Raw genomic sequence first — 13,491 nt, forward strand, 5'->3', positions numbered from 1 at the left:
TTCGAACTAGGTTTGGCAGGTTCGGCGAACTAGGTTCGGGGTTTGCAAGTCATGTCTTGGGAACCTTGAAGATCGGGCCGAACCTTTGACTCTTCTGCCAAGGAGGAAGACAAATTATTGAAAAACTGAATCTCAATGGCGGACGAAATCACCCAAGTCAAAATTACATTTTCTGAGATTTTATAAAAACAACGCTTGAACGAAAAGGTAGAATGGTGACTTCCGTTCGATTTCAAGTTAAGCTTTTCACTTTTCCGAGCAAGACAACCGCTGAGAGTGAAAAAACGCCGCTGTTCGACTTCGAAATTTCCAGTCGTAGACGACCTTCGCTTCTGCAGCATTGTGTTAGTGCAGGTGAGGCAGTGTTACTCATTTCGCTGAGCTCGTTTTCGTATTGTTGTGCATTAGGATCATCTAGTATGATATGAATAAAAGCAGGAATGACTTCGGCATGTAAACGCATTGATTTTGTCGAAATCAGCACAGCAGTAAGCTAGATTCTTTCTGCTCAATTTGTTTAATTTTTTTCTTCAAAAGTTTATGACTTTGATTTTGATTGTTTGTTTATCTCATCGGCACAACATCCATCAGGCAAAAGACTTTGATTTTGATTGTTTGTTTATCTCATCGGCACAACATCCATCAGGCAAAATATCAATATGTTGAATGATAACGTTGAGATAAGGAAGTTCACACATTTATCTGCTTGCAACAACAATCGCAAGGACAGATCTGTCTGCTTCGTTGACTGCTAGATTTTCATTGAATTTCCCAACTAATGATGATCTCGTTTTCAATTAGATCTGGACAGTGTTTGTGTTCTTAGATTCATGATTGACCATGCAGGCTGATTGAGATCATAACATTGTGTTTGTTTGTGCTGGTGCAATGTGCAGATCAATGGCCCGGACCGCAGGATGACCCAGTGATCAATACAACTTGCGTTCACCACTCAACATTGTCTTCCACCTAACTCAAGGGCAAAAATAAAGGTACATGGTGGTGAAATCATTGTGCAATTTATGTCTGTGAAGATCAAGATAGTTGTTAGCACTAACTGATCATGCTTATTATTATCAAGTTACATACACACTCCGCCCCAGCTCTACCCTAAACCCATAACAACACTCTCCAGTCCAACTACCCCCACCCTTCCGTGCAACATATGTTGCCGTCTGTACCTTGTTTGTGGTTATGGGTAGTGCTCAAATAGTTCCATAACTGTTAATATAAATTAAAAGTACTGAGAGTTTCATTTTCCATTGCTCTTCCCCTTCCTCACGTCACATTACACACTCCCTTTGCCCCATCCCCCACCCCCTCTCTCTTTCTATGCTCTCTTTTTTCTTTTACTTCTTCTTCTTCTCTTTCTCTCTCTCTCTACCTGTATAAATCAGCTCTCTGGTTGTTGCTTCTGTAAGTGTAATGTAAAGTTCTACATCTCTGCATAAATTTTGTATTGTCATTTTTCAGAATGCCCTTGTAATAACTTCAGCGTCTGCCCATGGAGTCTATATAGGTCAAAGTCTCAAATGTGATGTGATCAAGAGGATGCCGCAATGATCCAGGTAATATTGCAAATACTCAAACTGATCTAAAAGCAGAAGCATAACGTGATCCACAAACATTTCTGCTTTAAACATTACAGGGTTACAGTACACCCAGAAAAACAGCTGGATGTTAGTGCATAATTATCTGCAAGTGCAAGCAACATCGACCCTCTCCCCCTGCTCTTTTTCCATCAGCAAGAGCAACATTTATTTTCATGTACAACTTTTCTAGTGGCTCTTATGTTGTATAACTGTTGATATTTAAATGAAGCAAGTGTTTGTTTTCAATGGCACTGCATTTCCCATGTACACACACACACACACACACACACACACACACACACACACACACACACATTCGCATTGTCTCTGCCTGTCTGTCTGTCTGTCTGTGTCTGTCTGTGTCTGTCTGTCTCTCTCTGTCTCTCTGTCTCTCTGTCTCTCTGTCTCTCTCTCTCTCTCTCTCTCTCTCTCTATTTCTCTGTTTTTACATAAGTAATTTTGATCACTTGCCTTTCACTGGGATTTAGTTACTGAATCAGTCATTCAGTGAGAGTGTTATGTAGAGTAAGAGTATTGAGTCTGCTGCTGCTGCTGCTGTTGTTCTTACTCATTACTGTTTTTCCTCTCTGCATAATTCTTGTTCTCCCTTAAATTGCTGGTGTTATTTTCATCATTACAGTATCTGTCCATTGAGTCTGCGTCTGAGCTGTGATGGGACCAAAAAGATTCCAGAATGAAAGAGGTAACTTTTACTGATCTTTATTTAGTTTATGGAGAAGTTGGTTCACATAATGCATTACAGAGTTGCTGCCTTTTTAGATATATTAAACATTGTACCAGTCATTACATGATCAAACTGTGTTAGCCACCCCACCTTCCCCGGTTCCCAGCTATCCTTCTATCCCCGCCTCTAAACCCCCACCCCAATCCTTCCATCTCCCCCAAATCAAATTTACTGACACAACACTGATTTTCATTTTACCTTATTTAAGTGTTCTTTGAATAAAATTATATAGCCTGTTGCTGCTGCAAATGTTGTTGTGACTGTTCTTCCTCAGTGTATATTTTTTTCGTTTCCTCAGAATGCAGTTCTCCCATGCACCACAGCGTCTATCAATGGAGTCTACAATATTGTCTGGGATGTGATTTGAGCAAGAGCATGTCAGAATGATCAAGGTAACTTTTTAAACACACAGAACTGATCAAACTGTAGAATTCAAGTACACAATTTTCAGATGTTTTCAAATGCATAACATACTGCAACAGTCAGGGTCTTTCTCCACATAAAGAGTGTGAGGTTTTCTTGGTAAAATTGCGATTTTTGTCGCTATGCGCAGAGTGCGACCTTTTTATTTGATTTTTGTACTATAAAGGCAGATATTCAAATAAAAGAAAGTCTTGCATGGGGAGGAAGGAATATGCATGAGGCTTTTGACAAGACAAACTGTCCTTATTAGAGCCTAAACATACGTTCCTTACCGTTAGAACCAAAATGTCAGACATCATAGATGCTCCAATTAAACAAAAGAAGGGCATCCTTTTACTTAAACATAATTATACACTGTACCGCACATTAATAACCTGGTTGTGTTCTGTGGCAGTGCATAGTGGGAACCTTTTTGCTTAATGAATTTCACATGTGTCTGTAACTTGAATCTCCACCAAAAGAAGCTGGACGTAAAAAGGGGTGTCTAAAAAAAAGCGCCATATTTCCTTTTTGATCTCTTTTTTTTTCGCAGTCAAAAATGTGATTAAAAAGAAAATAGGGAGGTTTTTTTTACCATCCTGTATAGTCTTGTTGTTCCCATGTAAAAACCTAGTCAAACATGTGGTGTCTGATATGCTGGGTAATATGGTGAGGAACATGCCTTTAAAGGCCCAGTGATAATTGTGAAAGCCGTTCTGCTCAGCTGGAATTTGATGAATTTTGTTGTTGTTGTGTTTAATGAAATGAATTCGCAAAAAGGAAAACAAATTTTTTTACTGTTCACACAAAGCACTTGTAGATAGTTGGCATGTGCCGCATGTCAGGGGTGGTCTTATTCAATCAATCAATATGAGGCTTATATTGCGCGTATTCCGTGGGTACAGTTCTAAGCGCAGGGATTTTTATTTTTTTATTTTTTTTATTTTTATGCAATTTATATCGCGCACATATTCAAGGCGCAGGGATTTATTTATGCCGTGTGAGATGGAATTTTTTTACACAATACATCACGCATTCACATCGGCCAGCAGATCGCAGCCATTTCGGCGCATATCCTACTTTTCACGGCCTATTATTCCAAGTCACACGGGTATTTTGGTGGACATTTTTATCTATGCCTATACAATTTTGCCAGGAAAGACCCTTTTGTCAATCGTGGGATCTTTAACGTGCACACCCCAATGTAGTGTACACGGAAGGGACCTCGGTTTTTCGTCTCATCCGAAAGACTAGCACTTGAACCCACCACCTAGGTTAGGAAAGGGGGGAGAAAATTGCTAACGCCCTGACCCAGGGTCGAACTCGCAACCTCTCGCTTCCGAGCGCAAGTGCGTTACCAATCGGCCACCCGGTCCTAATACATACAGGTAAACTGACAGGTACTTTTCCACAGTGGAACCCCCCTTTCAGACCCATTCATTTCAGACTTCCTCCTTTTTAAGATCTTGCTTCTTTAGATGTTCTGTGACGGGTGAAGTGGCGCGTAGTGGTAAGACGTCAGCCTCCTAGTCCTAATCGGGAGGTCGTGAGTTCGAATCCCGGTCGCTGCCGGCTGGTGGGTTAAGAGTGGAGATTTTTCCGATCTCCCAGGTCAACTTATGTGCAGACCTGCTTAGTGACTTAATCCCCTTCGTGTGTACACGCAAGCACAAGACCAAGTGCGCACGGAAAAGATCCTGTAAACCATGTCGGAGTTCGGTGGGTTATGGAAACACGAAAATACCCAGCATGCCTACTCAACGAAAGCGGAGTGAAGCTGACTATGCTCTCAGAGTATAGTGTGGGGAACCCAAATGGGCAAACGAGCTCACACGTCACCAGAATTTCTGGAACGCTGAAGAAGAAGAAGATGTTCTGTTCATAACCTGTAAATTACCCCCCATTTTTAGACCCCTTCCATTTTAAGACTTGATTTTCTCACATTTTTTAAGGTCTTAAAAGGGGTTTCCCCTGTACTCCTAAAAAACCCTGACCCACAAAGTAATTTAATTATAACTGCTGTAATCGTTCCTTCCGTGTGCTATTATCTGTGGGGTTTTTTTTTCTCCTGTGTTGTCTCATCCTCTGTGCGCCCTGAAAGAGACCTCCGGGTCGAAATTGCCGTACCTTGTCTTATCCAGCTGTGATCCCGCCTTCGTATTAATGTGAGGGCAGTACCTTTTTTAAACTTTCAATATTGACCGTACGTTTTGCATAAAACACCAATAATGAATTAAAAATACATCAGAAAATTATTTCCTCACTATACACAATAACCCCTCATTTAAAGGCTGACAAAGTCCTATTTAATTAGTTTACTTACTTCCAGGGCTTTTCCCATCGTTGCGGGGATGTATAAATTAAGCTTCCTGCAAAGTTTTAGGTTTGAAGTCCTTACCAATTACAAGAAATAATCAATTCTTTATAAAGTTTATTGCTATCTTTAGAAACAGTTCTCCAGGGCTTGGGCTATTTTTAGACCGTCAACACAGACAGTACAGCTTCGTCAATCCCCGCGTGAAGGAAATCGCTCACCTTCCACGTGCAAAACGTAGTGATATTGACACGCCAGATTAGCGCGGTAGCGGATTGTGCTAAGCAGGAAAGCGCGCTTTTCTGTATTCTTGTTAACTTCGCAATTTCCGGAAAACATCCACTTTCACTTTGAGACTGTTCTGTCTACATTCGACACTATCAACACCACTTTGCAATACTGAAATAATTTTTTCTGTTTTTGAAAGCTACAGCCAATCGTTATTATATCCCCTTAGGTACAGTTTTATAACATTATTGGCACATGTAAACAATAGGAATTAATTAATGAACGCTACGAAAAGGGCAGCCTTTAACCTATGAACTTGCAACTGTGTTGACCTGTGTAATGTAACATAGACCACCACCATCTCTCTCTCTGTCTCTGTCTCTGTCTCTCTCTCTCTCTCTCTTACACCCCTTACCTGTTCGCAAACCTTTACCCAAATGTATGCTAAATGTATATACAATACAAGACAAGACAAGACATGGCAAGACAAGACAAGTTAGGAAAAGGTTGCCAGTAGGCCAATAGAGGGATGACAAGACAAGGCATGACAAGACAAGACAGGACAGGACAGGGACCCAAAAAAAACAACAAAAAAAAAAAAAAACTAATTCGGTCAACAGATGTTAAAGAAATAAGCATTTGTTTGGGTTGAATGTTTGGGTGTCACCCTGTATATATTTGTATTTTTGCAGGACAGGGTCGAGTTGTGATGATGTCAGGGCGACTGAAGACACACCAACAAGTATTCTTCGGAAGTGTTTGGAACACAAATGAACATTATTTCATAATAAAAAGGCGGCTGACATTGATGTTCATATCGGTTCATGTTCATATTCTCAGCACAGACGTGTGCTTAGAAATCGGATGTTTAAGAACAAGAGACAACCCTGAATAAAGCCTTATGAAATATGGTTGGAGCTGGATCAAAAGTGTGTGTGTGTGTGTGTGTGATTGAAGGGCAACATTTATAAATGATGAGACAGAAAGCTAAAGCACATCCTTTTATCGTACGTTCCATATCGTCCTCCTACTTTAAATGCTTGCTAATACAGACGTTCTCCAAGAAAATGTCTATCCAGTAATGTTTTGTTTATCGCAATGAAAGCTTTTTTTGAGAAGAATGAAGAGGAATCAAATTTTTAAAAAACAAAAAAACAAGACAATTGAATTGCTCAAAACGTAAAGAAACAGGATGATTTTGGTTCAGTAGTACTATTTGTAGACCCTTAAAGCAATACATCCACAAGGGATTCCAGTGTATCAGTGCAAATAGAAAATTTCTGATATAACTTGAAAATTAAAACAGACTGAATTGTGATAAAAAGAACCAAAATACCGAGTAGTTTTTTTTTAGGTCTCCCTCTTCACTCAATCCCCAAACTCATATTCTGTACCGAAAAGAGCTCAAACACACACGTGGACAGACAGACACGCACACACACTTTGGTAAACATCATGTATGCTTCTCGACTCTGCTGATCCACAATTAGAAATATCGCTATCATCATTTATTTTTGGTCACCGTCTTTCCCTTTTCACAGGCAAGTTTTTTTGTGTAGCATTTCCCATAGAACCCCGATGGCTCCATGGTAGACACAATGATCAGTCCATACCAGTCATGTTATTTTCTCGAATCAATTTATAACCTTTAACCCAGGAGGGTAAATGACATGGAAGGCTTCGGGTAATCTTGAACTTTAATGTGTTAAATTCATAGCTCATAATTCAGAGGCATTCAAGCCTCCAAATTTGGAGAACCTGCACTTGTAATCATAACAAGTCTTTTAGATCCCTTTAAAGTCACGGAATGAACTCCGATGAACTGTACGAATCATAGCGTACTCTGGTACGAATGCATTTTGCTTACATGCGTCAAAGAAGGAATTATCCGTGTCAGCGGACAGGGGAGGCAACTTTGTCGTGTAATTGAAGTCCCTTGGTTGACAACCTACGCCATTTTCGCCGATCAAACAACCAAATTAATTAATTATGCTTAGGTTTGGAGCTTAATCCGTCAATTAATTTCATGATAAATGTTCTTGGGCTTGATTACAGGTACTTGGATCTAAAATAAGTAAAGTATGCCACTCGATTCTGAGCTATGAATTTAACACACTAAAGTTCAAGATTACCAGGCTTCGTGCACCATGATCAAGTCGGAAGGAGAGACCCAAATCGACAACCAGCACGGAGTTACCACTCAATCGGTGATTTCGTCTTGGAGGCAGCCATTTTTGGAAGGGGAATAACTTACTTGCTTTTATTGTCAACTCGGAGTGAACTCCCCTCGTTTGTCGGCGATCCAGGTTTCGTGTCTTAACTGGACGAACTAGTCCTTGAGTTTGCCGAACAAGTTCACCCAGTTAAGACACAAACCATGGTTCGCGAACCTTAGTTCGGCGAACCAATGGTTCGTCTGGTTAAGAACAGCCTTTAGCTGTTACCAAATCAACCAATGACATCATAGCTTGATGAGGTCATAGATATCCCTTGACAGGATCGCCAACTCGTTGCGCGCGCTCAGCAAGTAGCGGAAAGCGGGAAAAACGATTTTGACAGAACATTTACTTCCGGTGTGAGTTTTTCCCTAGCAGACAGCCATTGTTTTTAAACTTCGTGTGACCAGTTTGTTGTGTTTCATCGGCTGTCATCATCATGCCTGGTTCTTACTGTGCAATTTAGAACTGTAGAGCAGATCGTTGAAGGTGCTCTACTAATCTTTTGACGTTTCGTGTGTTGCCGAGAAAAGGAAACAAGTCGCGTAAGGCGAAAATACAACATTTAGTCAAGTAGCTGTCGAACTCACAGAATGAAACTGAACGCAATGCAACGTATACTCGTAGCATCGTCAGTCCACCGCACACGGCATAGGCAGTGAAATTGACAAGAAGAGCGGGGTAGTAGTTGCGCTGGGAAGGATAGCACGCTTTTCTGTACCTCTCTTCGTTTTAACTTTCTGAGCGTGTTTTTAATCCAAACATATCATATCTTTATGTTTTTGGAATCAGGAACCGACAAGGAATAAGATGAAAGTGTTTTTTGAAATTGATTTGGAAAATTTAATTTTGATAATAATTTTTATATATTTAATTTTTAGAGCTTGTTTTTAATCCGAATATAACATATTTATATGTTTTTGGAATCAGCAAATGATGGAGAATAAGATGAACGTAAATTTGGATCGTTTTATAAAAAACATATTTTTTTTACAATTTTCAGATTTTTAATGACCAAAGTCATTAATTAATTTTTAAGCCACCACGCTAAAATGCAATACCGAAGTCTGGGCTTCGTCGAACATTACCCGACCAAAATTTCAACCAATTTGGTTGAAAAATGAGGGCGTGACAGTGCCGCCTCAACTTTCACGAAAAGCCGGATATGACGTCATCAAAGACATTTATCAAAAAAATGACAAAAATGTTCGGGGATTTCATACCCAGGAACTCTCATGTCAAATTTCATAAAGATCGGTCCAGTAGTTTAGTCAGAATCGCTCTACACACACACACACACAGACAGACAGACAGACAGACACACACACACACACACACACACACACACACACACACACACACACACGCACATACACCACGACCCTCGTCTCGATTCCCCCCTCTACGTTTAAACATTTAGTCAAAACTTGACTAAATGTAAACAAGAAGGGCAAAGCCCATACGACTCACATGCTTGACCTTGACCTTTACATGACCTTGACCTTCAGGGTCAGGGTCAAATAACTAAACCTAGCAATGACATCATACACTAAGAACTGCTTTACACATTTTTCCTACCAAAATACATGTGACCTTGACCCAAGGTCAAGGTCATCCAAGGTCATGCAACACAAAGCTGTTAATTCAAGACATAGGAAGTACAATGGTGCTTATTGGCTCTTTCTACCATGAGATATATGGTCACTTTTCGTGGTTCACTACCTTATTTTGGTCACATTTCATAAGGGTCAAAGTGACCTTGACCTTGATCATATGTGACCAAATGTGTCTCATGATGAAAGCATAACATGTGCCCCACATAATTTTTAAGTTTGAAACAGTTATCTTCCATAGTTCAGGGTCAAGGTCACTTCAAAATATGTATACAATCCAACTTTGAAGAGCTCCTGTGACCTTGACCTTGAAGCAAGGTAAACCAAACTGGTATCAAAAGATGGGGCTTACTTTGCCCTATATATTATATATAGGTGAGGTATTGAATCTCAAAAACTTCAGAGAAAATGGGAAAAATGGGAAAAATAGCTGTTTTTTAGACAACATTTATGGCCCCTGCGACCTTGACCTTGAAGCAAGGTCAAGATGCTATGTATGTTTTTGGGGCCTTGTCATCATACACCATCTTGCCAAATTTGGTACTGATAGACTGAATAGTGTCCAAGAAATATCCAACGTTAAAGTTTTCCAGACGGACGGACGGACGGACGGACGGACGGACGACTCGGGTGAGTACATAGACTCACTTTTGCTTCGCATGTGAGTCAAAAATGATGAATGGCGAGCTGCGTTTACAAGAAAAATCTGACAAGCTTTTCAACCCAGAGAGATCGAAGATCTGTGCACGTCACTCGACTTCAATGAGAACTGCTTCAAATACGGTATGTCATGTTCTTCATAATAATGATACTCATAGTTAGGTCCAGATCCTTACTCCCGTGACCATTCTCTGGCTGCAAAGGTTTGACGATTGATTTGACTTCTATGGACCCTTTAGAACAAAATTAGAACCCCCTACACCTTCGAAAAATGCTGGCATTTTTCACCAGAGGCCAAAATCCAAGATGGCCGCCAGCGCTATCTGGAAAAATCAAGTTTTGAACCAAAGCACCTAGAATTATGTACAAAGACACTTTTTCGGGTAAGTCGACCATGAGGATTCCGATTCCGATATTAATTTGACGTTACGACATCATTTTCATCCAGAAATTCAAGATGGCCGACATCCGGTAGTGTGAAAACTAAACGTTTGAACGGGAGCACCACAAATCACCAATTAACACGTTATTTCACCCGTCTTAGTTAATGAACTGTTCTCAGTTTGTATGATTTCATATGTAACATGTATATGATACTTATTTCTGTGTTTCCAGGGATTGTACGAGACGGAGCGTTGTGAGACGTTGTGGTGTTGGTGGTTAAGCTTACGACAATGTCCACCGCCGTTCCGTGTGTGCTCCAGTGTGGTGAGCTTTGCAATGAAGCCACGGATGCCATTACCTCCGTTGGGAGGTGGGAAAATCTGAAGCAAAAGGCCTTGTTGTGGAGCGGTTTAGACACATTCGGAGATGTCTACACAACTGTCAATTGGGAGAATGGTCACAACGGACAGTGTGTCCATAAGGCATGTTCTTTGCACCTTGCGACTACCCGGAAACTGGAACAAGCCAAGAAAAGACAGAAAAAAACGAGAGATGGATGAATGCCAATCTCAGTCTTCCTCGATGTCTGAGGTGCTTCCCCCAGATGCCGCTCCACCTGCCAAGCGACTGCGATCGAGTGTAGAAGGGCAGATACACGATAAAACAAAATGTGTCTGGTGCTGTAAACCGGAGTCGGCCAAGCACCCAGAATCAAAGCTGTCTCTCATTCAGTACGATGATGCATGGGCAGCTTTCAAGAGCCACACAGTTGTCCTGGAAGATCAGAGCATGCGAGACAGAATCAACTGTTTGATCGATTCTGCAGGTGATCAGCCATACGCCCTTGAGATCAGATACCACAGACAATGCTGGTTGAAATATGTGCGTAGTTACCAGAAAATGGGTGATGATGACAAACTCCCACGCATAAACAATGTCAATCGCCGTGAAGCTCAGACAATGTTCTTTGACTACGTCCGAACAGTTATCTTTGAGGAACATGAGCTAAGGTCACTACAGAGCCTCCTCCAAGACTACAGCTCTATCCTTGCTCGGTATGGTTTGTCAACAACTGGGACCAAGTCATCCTATATCAAAGAGATCCTGATGGGAGAGTTTGGTGAAAAGTTCTGCTTTTATTCCCGCCTTCAGAGGAACCAGAGTGACCTAGTCTACGACACATCTGGGGGTGGTTCATATATTGAAGCAGCACTCTTCTCCATCGGTGTCAGCAATGAGCAACTGGTGCGTAATGTGGCCGAGCGGCTCAAGGAGGACGTCAAGGCAGTCAAACTCATCCCATGGCCGCCGAGGGTCGAGGAGCTAGAAGAGGAGGAAGAGCTCTCTCCTCTCATGGTGCAGCTGCTATCTGCTTTGCGGGGGGAAAAGGGCATAGATCTGTCTCCAAGCACACTATCGCTTGCCTCTCTCATTACACAGTACGTCACAAATCGGCCCACCACGACCGCCATCAATGCCACCGTCACCCTTCACGGGATGACTCGCAGCAAAGAGCTTGTGGACACTTACTACAAGCTGGGCATAGGGATCAGCTACCCGAACGTACTACTCCTGCGTGACCTCTGGACCATGCATGACCTCGAGCGGTGCTCTGTCTGTCCTGACGAGATCGCTGAGGGAAAACCAAGCATCAGCATTATTGACAATGATGACTTTTCCAACGACACCTTGACAGGAGGGGGTACTGCACACCGCTGTAACTGGATGTTTCTGCAGCGTCTGGAACATCGTGTACAGGAGGACGAAGCAAACATCCAGGATGAGCATACGCGCATCAAAGATGCCAAGAATGTGTCGCAGACATTGACTGAGAAGGCATCTGAGATGCAGGTAGTCACGCCGTATAAGACCATCCAGCGCGGTGAGCCACCCATCCGGACAAAGCCCACAACGTTCTCGTCAAGTACAGAACAACAGCGCAAGCGGAGCATTATTCATGTCCTTGCTCGTGCGGACGTGAATGGTGACCGCCCTGATGTGTCCGAACAGACTATTCCTTCCTTCAACGGGTTTCATGCTGGCTTGAATATGGCGCAGTGGAAGAGCAAGGCTTATTTTCACACGTCATACAACCAACCTCCCAACAAGTCAGTTGTGAATGACATCATGGACAAGCTGTCTACCATCATCGCCACTAAGCGCATGCCCTTTGCCTTCTTAGTGGGAGACCATCCCGTGTTCGTCCTCATCACCCTGCTCAAGGCCGAGAACCCAAACAAATACCGTGACATTGTTCCCTTTCTTGGTCCCTTCCATACACAGTGTGTGATGATGAGTGCTATCTACAAACGCTACAAGGGGAGTGAGCTAGGGGACGTACTCGTGGCGGGAGGAGTTATTGCTGAGGGCTCCGTTGATTGTGCGCTGCAAGGCAAACATTACAAGAGGGGACTGCGTTGCTTGAGGCTTATGTATGAGGCGCTTATGAGTCAGCTAGTGCAGGGGAGGCTCACGTCTGACCTGGGTGGTGAGACTAGGGAGAGCCTGAAGATCCTCAGAGATACAAGTCTCTCCAAAGAATCCCGCGCTGCTGCTCATGAGGCACTGGAGGAGGATGCTGACCTCGAGAGCCTCATCACCAACTTATTCACAAATGTGGAGGGCAGTGACATGGCGGACTACTGGAGGGAATTCCTGACCATGACGGACGCGCTCATGCAGAATGTACACGCGGTCCATATATGCAACTGGGACGGGTACGTCACATCTCTGCGAGCCATGCTGCCATGGATGGTGGCGTACGACAACAACAGATACGGGCGGTGGCTTTCTGATTTCTGGGCGATGCTGACAGCTCTCCCTGCTGATCAGGTCGCCTTTCTTCGTACTGACTTTGCTCAATCCATCACAGGAAACCCTTACTCCAACATGGCCTGGGACATGTGGATCGAATGCACCATGAACAAGGGCAGCAAAATGAAATCTGGCTGGCTCTCCATTCTCCAAAATGAGAAGCAGCTGCTGGTGCACTCGAGAAATGTGAACAATGTGGCCAGGATTCGTGCAGCTCATAACGTCATGGCCAACCGAAAAAAAGCCAACAGAAAGCACACGGAATGCGGCCCAAAACGGATGCGAGAAGATGAGCAGTGTGTGCAGGACCTGGTTGCATGCATGCATGAGTTTGACTCATTTCCGTTTGACCCTTCCTCACCCACCCTCCGCATGCTACAGTCAGCCATGCCTGCCTCTGATGAGCTGGTTGCGGATTTCAAGTCAGCCCATGCTGCAGGGGAGGAAAAGCTGACCAGCTTCTTGCGAGAGAGGGTGTTCAGTAAGAATACCTCCCTCAATGCACCCGTCCCTCTGAGCATAA

General features: G+C 42.8%; 1 protein-coding gene and 1 long non-coding RNA gene across 4 annotated transcripts in view; one reads left to right on the forward strand and one right to left on the reverse strand.

Annotated features, from left to right (window-relative positions):
* The window catches only part of LOC138949331 (uncharacterized), a 617,348-nt gene that overhangs the window by 302,554 nt on the left and 301,303 nt on the right, over positions 1 to 13,491 (reverse strand). The gene's annotated exons all lie outside the window — the stretch shown is intronic.
* LOC138949324 (uncharacterized) lies at positions 24 to 6,246 on the forward strand. Its single transcript, XR_011450234.1, has 6 exons — positions 24 to 354; positions 897 to 992; positions 1,474 to 1,568; positions 2,233 to 2,295; positions 2,636 to 2,729; positions 5,974 to 6,246. It is a non-coding gene; the product is annotated as an uncharacterized lncRNA (long non-coding RNA).

The sequence above is a fragment of the Littorina saxatilis genome, linkage group LG15, assembly GCF_037325665.1.
Source record: "Littorina saxatilis isolate snail1 linkage group LG15, US_GU_Lsax_2.0, whole genome shotgun sequence".
NCBI classification, from domain to species: Eukaryota; Metazoa; Mollusca; class Gastropoda; order Littorinimorpha; family Littorinidae; genus Littorina; species Littorina saxatilis.